Here is a 15,926-nt window from a genome sequence, read left to right as displayed (position 1 = left end):
GGACACATGCCCATCCTACACAGCAGAAGCCAAATTGCACCTTCAGTCCCTGTGCTCTGCAGAGCCCGATCTTTTTAACAACCCAAATCTTTCTATCCTTCTCTCAAATATCAACTCTCCTTGAAGAAACTAAGTCATGCATGCAAGAAAAATCTATGTATATGTTTGTATAAGTGAGCTCTGACTCAAGGGAAAGGAAATAAAGAGTGGGATTTTCTGGGAGGTCTACCACAGATCTGAACAGGAAAAAAAGAGTTAAGCCAGTATCGGACACATTCTCAGAAGTAACTGCAAAGTGTAGCAGTACTAAAGCCAAAACAGCTCAATAAACATCAGGAAAATAATTTCAAAATAAAAAACAAACACCTCAACCGTTTGTGCTGTCAGTTCTTCAAAGAAAAGTCAACTAGACCTGAAGGCAAACATGCATTCTAAAGCCTCCTCAGAAAAAGTTACAGCAGCAGAATCTGGGAATTTCTCATATGTATGATCAAACTGCTAGCAGTACATCTCAAAGATGACTCACGACTACATGGAAACAGCAGCATATCTCACACAGCAGCTTTTGCCCTTGCATCATCATTAAATCTCTCCAGTTTCAAGTGAGAAGTCTGAGCACAGAAGCATTCATCATTCAGATGAGGTCCTTCCTCCAAAAAGTAGATGCCTGGCCTGTTTACCATAATCACATTCTGTAGAATGGGAAGATGATGCCCTTGTACATAAGGATGGCAAAAGGTAAGTATTTCACTTCCTAATTAAATGGTCTTGGAAGAGCATTTGGAGGTGTGGAATGAGCTCTAGCACATACATCCTTACCCTCATTAAGAAACAAAAAAGGTATGTTATGAAATAAACATGTAGAGAAAGATCATCCTGCATCAAGGGCAGCCCTGCTACTGCATGCCTAAGGGGCAAGTCTCACAAACTCAGGTCTTCAACTTTACTACACCCAATGGCGTGTCCCTATGCTGCGCATCACATCTACTTGAAACCTCTTTGTGAACAAAAGCACTTAATCACTAGAGCAATTCAGCCCCTCAGTCTTCTAACACAGCTTTTGACCAATCTCTCACCTGCACTTTAAAGTGATAAAGCCCTTCCTTCTCTATGACACTCAACGGCATTCAAGATTAGTTTATAGTAAGTGGAAATTAAAGATTAGCTCTCAGTCAAAAATAGTGGTTCACAGTTCTACACACAGCTTGCAAACATACTCTGGAAATGCAAGATCCTAAATAACAGATGATACTGCAAAATGAGTGGATGCCACATGGCGACATACAAAGCCGTCAAAGAAAGAAGATATTTTGTAAAAAGTAAATAAAAATGTAGTACCGAAAAGTGACTATATTTATTTCATACCCCCGTAGGATTTGGTTTCATTCCCAAATGTTGCTATACCAATAAATCCTCCTTCCTTCTGAAGTTACAGCAACACAAAGGATAGAGGAAATGACACATAAACAATCTGCGTGTTGACAAGAAGGCAATTTTGTAATATGTTGTTATTTATGGGCAACACTTAAGCAGATGGAAGATGCATCAAAATGAGTTTCATTTAGAACATGCAGGCCATGAAGAAGTCTCTGCAGGAGTAGAGCATCACAGGAAAATACGAGGAACTTCACAACTATAACTGCATTACTACATCTAAAAGAAAGAAGATGCAGCACAGAAAGGGTCTCTGAAGTAAAAAGAGTATAGAGTGAGGCCTTACCCAGTGGTGCACCTAACTATGAAGAGCCTTCTCACTTCTTAAAGAAGCAACTGGTAGAGAGGGCTATCAGTAATGCTGAAAGCCTCACCAGTATAGATAGATATCCATCATTTTACTTAGTCCCTCCCCCCCCCCCCCATACAGCCTTTGCTTTTCCAACTGTAGGCCCTAACTCACAGTCACAATAGTGAATGCAGCCTTTACTACATGCACAGCTGACTGAAATTGTATTCATTACTCCACTTTGTGAGTTTCCAGAGCCTTCAGGAGGAGGAAAGAACAGGCTGACCTAACAGTCCAATGAGCAATTTCCACCCAAACTCTGAGCAACACAGCACGAAGCTCCCCGTGAATGCACTCACTTTAGCTGCATTGCTCTCCACTGCATTAGCTCATGCTTGAAAAGGGGAAATAAATTAGCAAGGGAAAAATATTTATGCCTCCTCCTCTCCCTCCCCACTATTTCATTTGATTCTAAATCAATTTGGAAGCCTCGCTGGCATCAGAACCCTGAAGTGCTGACAGCCACAGGGAGCTTTTAATAACTGAGAGTCCAGCTCTCAATTTTTCTCTCTATTGGCAAGGCCCCTTAGTCATACCACGGGACACAAGAGGGAGCAAAGCAGTTTCAGAATCACAGTCTTCTTCTAATAACCAATTTCATTCCCTGATAAAAGCTGAATTTTAAGAGTTTCCCACACACTAATGAGGCATCCACACACACTGCTTGGATAATAACCATCTCACCCCCTCTCCTCCCACACCCTCTGGCAATCTACCTCCTTACCTCATATGATCATGTTTACTAGAGGTTTGCCTTGTAGCTTGATATCCCAGTTATATGTTGTGAGTGTACTTTTCTGTCTTCTTTTGCTAATTACAGGCTCATTAGACAATCTTGACTGCATTTGGCCAGAAACAGAAGTCCTCAAAAAGTCTATGCTTTTTGCAGGAATTGGTGGCAAAGAGAGTTTAGGACACTGGCTAAGGAAAGACTGTACCATTAGTGCTCCCCGAATAGGCATCAGAGAACCCACACAGGTGTCTCTCAAGAAACAAACCCACAAGAAACAAGTGTGCATCTCTGCCTCCTTCTAAGCTATGCCTTCTTTTTTATAGTCTTCCTTCAGCTTCATTCAAGTTCCATGAAACAAAACACAAACTTGCCTGTCTGGCAAAGCACTTCACACAGTGTTATGAGGGTGTGGGAAGCAACAGCAAGAAGCCAAAAGCAGCGTGCCCAAAACAGGCAGCATCACAGAAGGACACTGAAATCAAGTCAGGCTCCTTCCACCTCACGTAACAAACATCAGAACGTGTAACAAAGCAATGACACTAAAGCAAAGAACCCTGAATTGCTCTCCTTTCCCAGCAACTCCCTCTCGTTCCTGGAGCATGTGGAAACAATGGGGCGAGAACAGGCCCATTGTGACTGAAACAGTCACAGTAAATACGGTGGGGTATAAGCCACAATGAGGGTCTCTTTGAAGCAGTGCAGGTGGCTCAAATGCAGAACAAGTTTCAGTTTCAAAACATATTTCTGAAGGTGCTGTGAGCTCCGTTATGCTGCTAACTGCCAGACAACACTCTCCATGTGACTATAAAATCAGCTACCAAGTAATACAGGTTTAAAATATAGCGTTTGTCTGTGCTTGCAAGCTCAAATTAAATTTAGCTGATAAGCACAGCTAGGGGTTAAAAGCCAGAAGAAATGAAAATAGTCAAAGAAGCTTAAAATGTACTATTTTGACCCTTCATTTCGAAGTACTTCTCTCTCCTCCCGAGCATCTACACTTGGTAAACATCGTTATTTTCTTTCACCTTTCACTAACAAACATTTTTTCACCTATTCTACAGGTTTCCATAGGCAGAGTAGCTCAGCTTTCAGCTTCACAAAAACAAATGCACTCACGCAACACAAGAAAAGTTCTCCCTTTCAGATCAATAGGAAAAGGGGTAAGTTTCTGGAGAAAAGAAATCTGAAACACCCGGAGTTTCTTTTCTATGGCTCTTCACAGCTTTGCATAGTTAAACTGCAGATCAGGCTTGAATGCTTGGTAAAAATGGAGGTTTTAGACCTTCAAGGTCTGAAGCCTATGAGGATTTTCTATGGCTTAACAGAGCCAGCCGAACACAGCACTGAGACTACAGATACAAACATACCTACACATTCACTACAGTCACTCTAACCTGCCTAAGATTAAACAAAGAGTAAAAAAAAATACTATTTCACTTCTTCCATAGTTTTGCCAGTCCAAAGAAAGCAGAGCACAGCTAACATAGCAAAGGTGAGAATACCGTAAAAGATGCCGTTTGCATTAGAAAAGGCAGACTCGTACCCTCCAGCTTCTGGGAGCACAAGAAACGACCGTCTGGGGCACGAGAGCCACCGACCTCCCCTTTGATGCATCACAAAGGGCCGGCACCTGCCGCGGGCTGGGAGGGGCCGGGAAACTTCTAGAAACCAGTTGCGTCTCCCCCTATGCGAATGACGGCACGAGCCATTCGGATGCAAAAACTAAAGGGCGGAGTTCTTTGCTCTTCCCATCCACTCGACCACAAGTCTGGCTGTTTCCTATCATTGTTTCAGATGCCATTTAATGCCTTTCTGGCTAGTGACGCCAGGGCAGCTGCCTTAGCCTCCAAAAGTCATACACAGCTGTAACACAATGGAGGTGCACCATTACCAGAGTAGCAAGGTCCTAGGCTGCAGCAAGCAAGGCACAGAAACAAAGGAAAGAACTTGCCTACCTTCAGAAAGACTCAGGTACAGAGATATCCTTGCTTCCACTGCCAGCCTTTAAATGAGGTCTTGGAAGGGGTGGATCCTGGCTCCATCCCACTTGGTCACTCAGTTGCACTGCATGCTCCTGAGCTCCCCTGGGTTGCCCCTGCCTTCCCACCAGCTGGCCAATCACTGCTTCAAACCACGACTCAGCATTTCCACAGCAACAGCTCACTGGAAGCATCAGTGCCCTTACTATATATTACATCCTTGTTGGTCCACCTCTACTGCCTTCCTTATCCATGACAACGTGGGTAACAGAACATTACAAATTCGCTGGGTCCTGCTAAGCACATGCTTATTTTACTACCAAGCACCAAAACAAAATGCCAAAACAGTCCACATGAAGTGACTCACCACACAGTTTCAACCGCTGTCACCACTGATGGTAATGGAGCAGGTTCACTGACTCAGATTGCCTTGAGATCTGAAATCACAGGTACAGAAGAGGCATCTGCAGCTCTAGAGGGTCATCCTAGGTCTTTCACAGCACCTCAATCATCCTCTAAACCTCTCTTACACTGACCTAGCCTGTGCTTCCTGACCCAGTCTTACCCATAAAAGCACACATGAATGTAATGAAAGAAGATTCACTAGAAGAGCTTAGGAAGCAGCAGAGGAAGATATAAAGAACTAGAGATTCAAGGACATAAAGAAGAAAAAAAAGATTGGTGAGAAATGGTGAAGGGAAAACAAAGCTGGGAAGGTCACATATGGTTTTATAATGAAATGGAAGAAGGAGATGAAAGGTGGATTGCCAACAGCTCTGTAATGATCTGCCTCTGCTGTTTATCTAAGTGATAACACTCTAACTGGTATCAACACTTAGGTCAGCACTAAATAGATTAGGAACTCCCCACAGGGAGTGTGCAACACAGACGCATGCAGAAACTGAGGAAAAGGGGCTCAGGATGAGAACAAAAAAGGAAGAATAGGATCCCACCGTGTTAGCAGTCGTGTTCCTTTGTGACTATACGTGCTCAGTAAAGTGCTGTTAGCTTTCTTCTCAGTCTTGGAGAGTGGGAAAGTCCATACCTATGCAACCATGACAACAGCACACAAATACAGATTGTCTGCACAGTAAAATATGCACCTTAATAAGCAACAAAAGGCCAAAAAAATAAAAGATAAAATAATCCTGTAAGTTTAAAGCTTGAAACTCTTCAGTCACTGGATCACCAGTCAGAAGCTGACCACCACTATCGGTTTGGAAAAGCCTCAGAGGTTAGTTCACATTTCTAGCAATTTCGGTATATCTACAAAAAAAGAAAACAACACAGTAAGACTAAGCAGTAATTTCTGAGTTTTAAAACTACTGATGTTTTTCTGTACTAGCATTGTAGCTTCAGACTGACGTAAGCCTTCACATCTGAAATAACTGCATTTTTTCCATTCACCACCATCTGCTGCCAGGAAAAAAAAAGTGTCAAAAAAAACACTAATATCACTCAGATTCATTTGAATGCTGTTGGAAAACTAAGAGCCACCTTTCCCAAGGTAGTGACACCACATCGACTGCATCCCCTCAGGCTACTAAAGAGCATCTGTGAAACCTCAGCATAGACTCATAGTCCCACTACTAATGTCTGCTCAAATCCAGCAGAACCCAGTGCATCAGGCTGTAAAAAAAAGCTTGGCATTAGGGAGAGGTCTATAAACCTGGTCAAATAGATGTCAGAAAGAATTTCGTGTAGAGTCCTGTTGGAACAACTTTGCTGTTCTGTCTGTAATGACTAATTATTACAGATATTACTATTGTGTTAGCACCTAGAAGCTCCAGGCAAAATCAGGACCACAGTAAATTTTTATCACACTGAGACAGAATCTCTCCTACCAACCTCCCTAGTTGAAAGCCTGACCTGTTTCAGCAGAGCCAGGATACAATCCTGAGCAAAGCAAGCGGCAAAAAGCCACACAATACACTAAGTCTACAGGGGAACTCACTGCTGGACTTCAGATTTGCACTGATACATCTCCTGGAAGAGCACCTTCCTCTGCAAGACATAGTTAGTATGTCAGTAGGCTGATCTCTGTGACGGCAGCTTTACAGAAGGGCAGCACTGTGGCAGTACAGGTGATTCTCCTGGGCACATGCAGACAGGTAGCTAACGCCAGATAACCATACAGCCTTTCACACCACAAGAGCTTCTCAGCAGGGAAGCTCCAGTGTCACTGCACATATCCTCCATTCTCTTGGTTTGTCTGAAAGCTGATGGCACTAACCTTCAGAGCTCTGCATGAGGACTCTTATGGCCTGGTAAAGAAAAGAAACAACCTGCAGGTCATCAGCTGTGGATCAGCTGCGAGAGATGTATCTCTCAGTATCAGAGAGCTGTAATCTGTGACCACTTCAGAGGTGTAACCGTATACTCCTGTTCAAAGTGGGGTTTGCCTTTACTGGGCCACACATAAAGGCTGATGCATTGGCTTGTGCAACAGAATGATTATTTCAGCTGAAGCTGTAACTTTTACAGAACAAGCCCTGTTGTCACCAATCCACCACAAGATGCTTTACTTTACAGCATCTCTGAAGAGTGAGGGTTACCATGGCTTCAAGTCTTCTGTGTTACTACTCTTAAAAATCACAGCATCCACTAAAAATCTACCATCAGTTTCTGTGTTTCTCAAGGGATTGGAAGTTCATGCTTTATGGCAGTAATTACACTTTTTTTTCCCTACCATTGGTACAATATACAAACCAGAAAAGGTACCATGCACAAAACTGCACTTATAGTTTTTCAAGTCACCATGATTCATTCTCATGCCTTGTAATCCTTCCAGATTAAAAAAAGAAAAGTGACATCCTTCTCTGTAAAGTAAAGCTAAGCACATGGCGATCATTACTGACTACACAAAGGGCAGATTGTTGTTACTATGACAATACAGTGAAAAAATGAAAGGGTGACTTCTCAATCTGTTCCTCCCCACTTCACATTTGAGGCACAAGCTTACTCAAAAGGATCACATCTTTTAAAGAAAGAGAATGGCTGGAGGGATATACAAGGCATTACTTGCAAGACCAGGAGATTAAAGTTCAGGAGCTCAAGGAGGGATTTTCAAAACAGCTTAGCTTTGTCATAACTACACTTTTAACACATCAGTGATAAAACTCCCATTGTCTACAAAGTATGAAATGCTGCTGTTTTCCTTGGTGAAAGAGAATTAGCAGCACTGGATTTTTAAAATGCCAAGCAGTTTTGAAGTTGTTTGGTACCAAAAAAAAAAAAACAACAAAAAAAACCCCCATGTTTTAGAATTTCTTACATGTTTTAATCACAAAAGTTTGGAGTCTAACAGTCACCTGCCTTAAGACAGGACACTGACTGCTAAGTCAGTCTTCAACTGATAACTCATAAAATCCTGAAAGCCAGTGACCTTCAGTGGGGACTGTAGCAATTCTCTGCAGCTTATCCTCTTCTGTTTTTTCCCCTCAGCTTCACAAGGCTGATGCCTGTTTCCGCACTTCAGAAGAAATCTCTGAATGGGAACAGAATGCGATGCTACCCAGGTAGATGGCAAAGGACAAAACAGAAGCAGGTTAAGTGAACAACTTGGAAACAAATTTCTTTATCCTCTGTATCCCTGTGAAGTGTTTTCACTTGCTTTCCAACTCCAGGGCTGAACAAACTGTACCCAGTGCTGATTCTTTGGGAAAAAAAAAAATATATATATATATATATACACATCTCCAAGATGCAAAAAATACCACCAAAAAACATTAAACCAACCAACCCAACCAAAAATACCCACACAACTGGGAAAAAAACAGAAGCACACTGACAGCACTAAGTAGCCTACTGAAGGGTTGATGAAAGTCTTTTAATGGCAATGTGGTAGAAAGAAGACCAAGTAGAAATTGATTGGAACAAAGCTCTGCTGCTCCCAGCTGTACATCCTACTACACCAAGATGGGAAACCTCAACCAGCACACAAAAAAATAACATAATTGGGAAGTTTCTGCTCCTGGAATACTAAGACAGTTCTGCCAGCTGCAAACAACTCTGTGCTCGAGCAGCTCTAACAACTGCAGCAAAGCTTCTTCACTTGCACCCAGGTTCACACATACAGGTAGATTTCAAAAAGCATGGCTTAAGCAGATGGCTCTGATGCTCTGCAGCCTCAAAAACAGAGTCCACTACTGAGGATGATCCATAAGCTTGGGTCAAGCAATACCTGTGACCTGTTGTTGCCTAAGAGGTTACTTCTGAACAGCAAGGAATCCTTTAGCAAAGGCCTCCTTTCGTTCCTCTCTGCAGTTTTCCTTATGCCATTTCCAGCTTCCCAATCAGCCCTTAAAGTTTTTTATTTGTTTGTTTAAAATGAAATGAGCCTAAGGCTGTGCTTGGTTTCTGCATATTTTATTTGATCATGCTGTACTTCAAGTATTACATCCCTTCAGTGATGTCAGGTCTCGGCAGCTCTGCTGGAGCTCTAACACACAGAGAGGATAGATTCATCACTTCTTGTACTTTCAAAGGAATTTTTCTCTTCTTTCACTGAGAATTATGCAGGAAGCTCAAGCAGAACCTTCATATATTCTGCAGAGACCTTTAATTATAAGTTTCTAGGATGTATCCAGCTACTATATTGTACCATCCAAAGTCAAAGTAAGAGAACTTGGTGCCCTCTTGCTCTGCCACTCATACAATAAATTAGCATTGGATGCCTTCCCTAAAGGAATGCATCATCTTTAACCATGAAGTGTGCATGTTTCCAGACTCATCCATGCAGGTCTCTTGTTCTCACCCTAACCACAGCCTTGCTTAGCTTTTCCAATTAAATTAATTAGACCTCATCTACATGCGATATGAGATCCTTTTAGTTTGACTCCAGTGGGAAAAAAGAAGTTTACCTCACACTGCACAAACTCAGAGGACAAATTTGGCTTCGATAATTTCCTGTACAAAATCAAGAGCCACTCCTGACAGCAGTCCTTGTCAATTTACTGCTCAGGCTAAATCCTCGTCTTACCTTTCAGGGCATACAGGCAAAAAATCCACAGTCAACAGAACAGACCTTGCTTTGTTGGTCCTCAGCTCCAGGTCTGTCTGACAATACTACATTCACTTTGCACATTAACTCAAATAGCAAGCTGAAAATCCATCTACTCTAGAGAAGGGGAGCTGAAGAAGGGCTTTGACCTTCAGGCCCAAAGGGATCAAGCAAGGACACACTTGTTTATTGCTGCCTGAACACACTCCTCAACCAAGAACTGTCACAATAACAGATCAGAAAAAAACATGCTCTGAAAGAAGTTGATCTCAGGCAGCAGACATCTTTGTAATGTGGAATAATACAAAAATGGTAATAGATATTGTAAGATGAAATAATACAAAGGTAGTAACTGATATTCAAAAGATCAATCATAGGGAAAAACTCACCAACATGAATGCCTTCAGTCCACTGGGAAACACTGAGGCAATCACCACCAGGGAGCAATCTCAAAGAGATGCTGCCTTAGTGGTGGTCAGCCCTTAAATAAGGTCTAGAAGGAGGTGGGGTCAAGCTCCACCCCTTCCGGGAGCACAGCTAAATTACTCTCACCTGTGCTCCCACAGCTGACCCTACACTTGCCTCAGCTGATTAATCAGAGGTTCAGGCTGTGATTACTAATTTCCCATACATGTGTTTATCTCCTTCTAAGCTCAAAGGCTTTTAACTCTTGCTCTGTAAAACATACAGAGCTAAAGCCTATGGTCATTACCTTCACTTAATCACTAGATCATACAATGCTTGTGAAGAGGAATGAATCAACAAATCACAGGCACAGCCAGCACCAAGAAACAAAAGTAGTTTCAACTGTCAAGGCCAACTTCTGTTAAGTTTCTAGTAGCTGGATGAAGAAAGCTGCAATTCTGGGAACAGGGATACAGAGCACCTGCAGTTTTCTAGCAAAACAACAGGACGTTTAAAATACAATGAAGCTTGAGCAAAGACATGAAGAACAATTCTTTTTTTGTGGGGGTGTGATGATCTTGGAACAAATCAAAATAAAGAGAAAAGCTGTCCTATACCCTTAGAAAGTTTCGGCTCCAGTGAGAAGCTGCTTCAACTTTGGAGGCAGTAACAGTCACTTCAACAGCAAGCTGCAGAGAGACTAATATTAAAGCACCACACGTTAAGCCAAACTTCCAGGAGTTCTTTGCAAGAGCATGAAAACGCAATAGAACAGGTACCCACATATGGCAAAGAAATCAAGGGTCTTTAAGTAATGTCTGTAGGCTACAGAGATGAACTTAGGAAAGGCAAAACACCAAGAAGCTATAGAAGAAGCTTGAGAGAAAAGAAAAAAAGAAGAAGAAAATGCCCAGACACTGCAGGATGCAGAAATGACACTATTATCCAGTGTATGTATTGTTCAAACACACCTTCATTTGTATCAACAAACCTATGTGTGTATTTCAGTTACCTAGTGGCATACGTCGAGAAGAAGAAAGCTTTGTTCATTCCGATCAACTGAAACTACATAGGAGGTACAGAGATACTTAGGAAGCTGAATCTTATATTTTAGAGACTGAAGAGCTTTTTCCTTTTGAAAACTTCAGCCTCAGCATTAGAACACATCCTATGTTTTGTACATAGCATGAGGTGGTGGGCATTCAGTATTTTCTCCTGCTGCTGGGACAACTACAAACACCTTGTTTGTGTGCTTTCAAACAAGCACTGCTTCTGAAATCACCCAGTACTATTGCTGAATTTCTAACAGGATGAAGGGAGGGACAATAGGAGCTCCTAGATTTCACTAGAAATAGCAGCTGCATGGTGCTCTCTCTGGAGAGGAATATTCAGCTGTTCTGTATCATGCTTGACATCAGCTGACCACCAGCAAGATGAGGTGAAGTAATTAGTATGGGCATTGCCCTAACTACTTCATAGCCTCTGCCGTAAAAAGTCTGGAAGGAAGTTTAAGTTGTTTATACTGTAGAACAACCTGAGAAGAGGTTAAAAAAAAAAGCCCCAAAAACATAGTTTCATCATTTCTGCTACTTACAAAACTGTTTATTCCAAGTTGCACATCCACAAATAAGATTTCAGTGAAAGGTTTGATGAGCTGTTTTATTTGGATAATTCTAGGCAAATAGTGCACTGCTAGAGGTACCCAATTCCTTACAGGCTCAATTTGTTTGGTTGTGAGTTGAAATGACCCAAAATTAATTTCCTTTTTACATTATTGAAAAATTTCATTCTGTATTTCAAGAGGAAGTAACTGCTGATATGGGGATGAGATTCTGCATCTTGCAGGCATAACAGAAAGATGAGCTGTATCCTTTGGGAACAGAGCACACCTGCAAAAGTAGCATTCACAGCATTCCCCCCACCCACCCACACTTTGCTCACAGCTTCATTGAGAAGCTTCCTACATCCTCACAACCACATAAAATAAATGTTTTTCTTCCACTTTACACTCTTAATTCATTAATTTGTCTTATTTTGCTTCATATGGTTTCTTCATTTCGCTCCTGCCTCTACTTGTCGGGTGAGTTTCTTCCAAAAGTTCAGCATTATTCGAGTTTCCTCAGGAATGGGAAATTTCATCTGCTCTTGCATAGGTTCCCAGACCTTACTGCTCAAAACCTAGCAGCAGTGTTTTTATTAAGAAAAACAAAACTCGGTTGGAAAGTTAGCTGTTTCATTAATAGAAATAAAAGCACCACTGGTTTGGCAGCATTAGAACAGAACTGTGGCTAAAAAGCTTATCTATATAAAGAGTGGGAATGTTATGGAATTACATTGTTGCCATTGCAGAGTCAGATTTCACACTAGGTTGGCCGCTGCATCCAGAGATTAACTATTTTCTCATTTTATGTATTTTATAGAGACTCAAGCTGCACCTCTTAGGGGTTTCACCATGAGATACAAGAAACCTTTCTTTCCAGTTTATTAGAAAAGGTGAATAAATCTAGTTGTAACAATAAACACAGGGAGAAAAAATACTGGTTGGTGAGAGCTAGACACGGCTAAAATTCTGAATAAGAAGTAAAATATAAGTTATTCTCAATACCTGAGATAAAACTAAATTTCAGCACCGCACCCTGTAGGTTAGTCTGCAAGACCTGCCAGACTAAGCTTTCCCTGATCCAGTTTCTGATTCTGATACATAATGCAGCATCTCATCACATCTAGTGGTGGGTTGCTCCACTAGTGGATGAACAGCATAAAATATGGGACTGGATCTGAACTTAGCCTCATAGTCTTGAAATTCCTTTGGGAGTCCAGAACTACCTGATAAGTCTCTCACTTTCCCTCAGCTCCAGTTGTAGCCATCCAAACATACAGAAATTCAATTCCAATGTAAGTCAGTGTTACCTGAAGACAGTGAAAACAACTTTCTTTGTTTGGTTGATTGTAGCTTTGAACACTCTAGAGATGCCATGCTTGTCTGCATTTGCAAGGTACACTTTAGCATACTTAATTCAGAGATGATGTGTAATAAGTAGGGAAATAATTATTCCTTACAAATTAGCAATGAATGATTTTGACTTCAGGGAGAAAAATATGACCGTAAGAGAAAACCTGGTTACAAATGCTGTGATGTAACAACAATCTCAGAGAGCACAATGTCCTTTCCCAGAGTAATTACTTCCCATTTTCATCTGAGGGAATAATAATTGATTCATGGTGCTTGATTAAGAGGATTCTACCATACATGCTACTTAATATTACAAATACTTAGCAAACCTTTATGGCAACTTTTTATTCATAGGTAAAACTCTCTTTGCTCATCCATGAAAAAACAGCGCCATTACCTACCAGGTAAAGCATGGGAGATGCTATTAGTTTTTATGATAGAAAAACACTTCTCTCCACCAGTACATTTGATTTTTCAATTAAGATTTGAAATTCTTCATTGGAAACCATTGCTGCCAGTACTCTTTTAATTAAGCAATATCAAGAGTTCCATAGTTTCTGTGTTCTGCACATTAAACCAGCTGTGCACTTATGTATTTTGTTTATTTCATCTTTTCACTGTATGGGCTGGTGCTTCAGAAGAACTAAAATGTGCGGAGCAGCACCATAAGAAAAGACATGATGCTTTAAGGTTGGTCCTCTAAGCCAGAGAGTAGAATTAATTTGACATCAGCTCTGTCAAATGAGGTATGCGTTTTATCTGTATGTGGGAGATGGATGTATGCTATTTATTTTATTATTATATGAGACTCCTGATTTTATTAGGATCATTTTGCAGGTTTTCAAGGAGGATTGCTCTTTCGCCAGTATTATTGTTCAGTGCCCTCTGGAAGCTGGTAGGGGGAGCTATTATCACAAGATGTCAAATGTCAATAATGCAGAGACCGATTTTTCAGACACATCCTCTGCAGGGCAGAGGTAGATACAACAAATTTGGTGCCCAGTCAGTACTGGGACATTCTGACATTCATTACAGGATAAGCAGTAGTGAGACTGCCACAATGAGAGGGAAGTTTTTCAGTGAAGCGGAGCAGGCTGAATTGATGCTCAGAAACACTGACAAGTATTACATCTAATTAGTATGGCTGTGCAAATGATGTAATGAGGCATTTGAGAATGAAACTAATAGCAGCTGGATAAAAGATTATTAATCAACGTGTCTGCCATCTATCAGAGGCCCAAAAGAAGGCTGTACAAGACACTTCTCTTGTTGTATGCATCAGAAAAGTCTAGATATAGAAATATACACTGAGATAAGATGGTACAAACAGATGTCGGAACAACCAGTTAAAGGGAGTAGATGAGCAGCTGCAGAGTGGAAAGCTGAAAACAGATAAGTCCTTATATCTCTTTCACTTTGGACCATGCTGCCCATGGCTTGGAAAGCCAGCTGCCACTTTGGCATCAGTCTGCCTGGTGTCCAGCTTTGCTTCCTTTGGCTTGAGTAGAACCTCTGATTTGCCTAGATAAGTATTATCATCAGAGGAGATAAGAAAACTGCCAGGTTCTCTCTTTGTCCCATTCCAATATACCACCATTATCTTTTTGAGATGGTATTAAAAACACAGAGGGAGCTTTTCATTTTCAGAGTTATGGTTTCAGGCTGTCTGCAAATTTGGGAAGAAATCTTAGACTTAGCTCATATTGATTGTTGTTGTTGTTATTTTCAGGCTTCCAGCACAGACTTGGGAGCTGGGAACTTGTACCTCATCAAGGTGGTACAGAAACAGCACTATAATCCCATAACTGCAGAAGCTGGAACCAAACTTGAGCCTGACCGCTAGGACGTAAGCATGTCTAAGGATTCAATTTTTCACATATTATTTTACAGCAATTATTGTCACAATTAAAGAAAGCAGAGGATAAAGCATGAACTTTGCACATAAGTCTGCTCAGTGAGGATGGTGAAATCTGCTGTTTTGCCAGAAATTTCAAAGCAGCAACAGTGTCAGTATTTACTCACTAACCACAGGAGATGGCGAAAAGCTCAAACAACATCTCATTGCTCCATGAGTCAAAACAGATCCTAAGTTATTTAGTGAGGGAGTAAATATCTCTAATAATATTAAAGAAGTTAGACTAACTCCTATTAAGGTTTACTCAGTGGGCAATGACCAGACCTAGCTAGTTATTTAAGGATCTAATTCATACCTAATGATCGCAGAGAATAACAATCTCATTGTAAGAGGCAATCTGACGCTTTTTCACTCTTATCTTTTCTGCACATTTGTAGTTACCAAGAAAGGATCTGCCTTTGATCATTTTTCCTGTGCTGCCCTTATAAGTCATTTCATTAAAAGACCAGAGAGTTTCCTGGATTAATGGCCATTTGTCATTTCCCCAAATCAATTTTGCCTCCAGTCTGTTGAGACTTCACAAACATCTCCACAAATGCTTTTCAGAATTACAGTAGTTAGGAAGGTTTGCTCAGAAGAACTTTTGTCTTTAAAACAACAACAACAAAACACCAGAACAGCTGCTGATGCTTTTTTTTTTTTTTTTTTTAAAGTTGTATCTTAATTGAATTTTTCATTTTAAAAATGAAAGAAAAATATTGATTGACTTTTGTTCTGTCTGCATCTCTGACAAGTCTTCATTAGTTCAACTTTTCTACTTGAATATTTCTGTTGAATTGTCTCCAGAGCCTGGGCTCAGCCCATCTGGTACTGTTGAGCTCTTTACTGTTTCATTTATCTGTCTCCAACAGCTGTTTTTCAGGTTCAATCCTGACCTGTGGACTTCTTTGGAAAGAGCGCTGTATTTCAATAAAATCAGTGCCACACTAAAAACTCTTTCTTCATAGGGAAGACTTCACCACTTGCATTGTCTCGAAGAAGTACAGCCATTCTAGTTGCTTGTGAATTAAATTCTCTCCTTTATATCACTGGAGGGCTGAAGTTTAGTAGCTGTGATTTTCTTCAGCATTATCAGTTATCTAGAGATGGTATTAAAGCCATCCTAGGAATTAATATGGACTTCAGTGTTCAGCAGGGATATGGTTTTTGTTGTTTT

Source organism: Coturnix japonica, chromosome 4 (assembly GCF_054131305.1).
Source record: "Coturnix japonica strain WE chromosome 4, WE-NBRP24, whole genome shotgun sequence".
Classification (NCBI taxonomy): domain Eukaryota; kingdom Metazoa; phylum Chordata; class Aves; order Galliformes; family Phasianidae; genus Coturnix; species Coturnix japonica.
Note: the sequence above shows the minus strand (reverse complement) of the source record.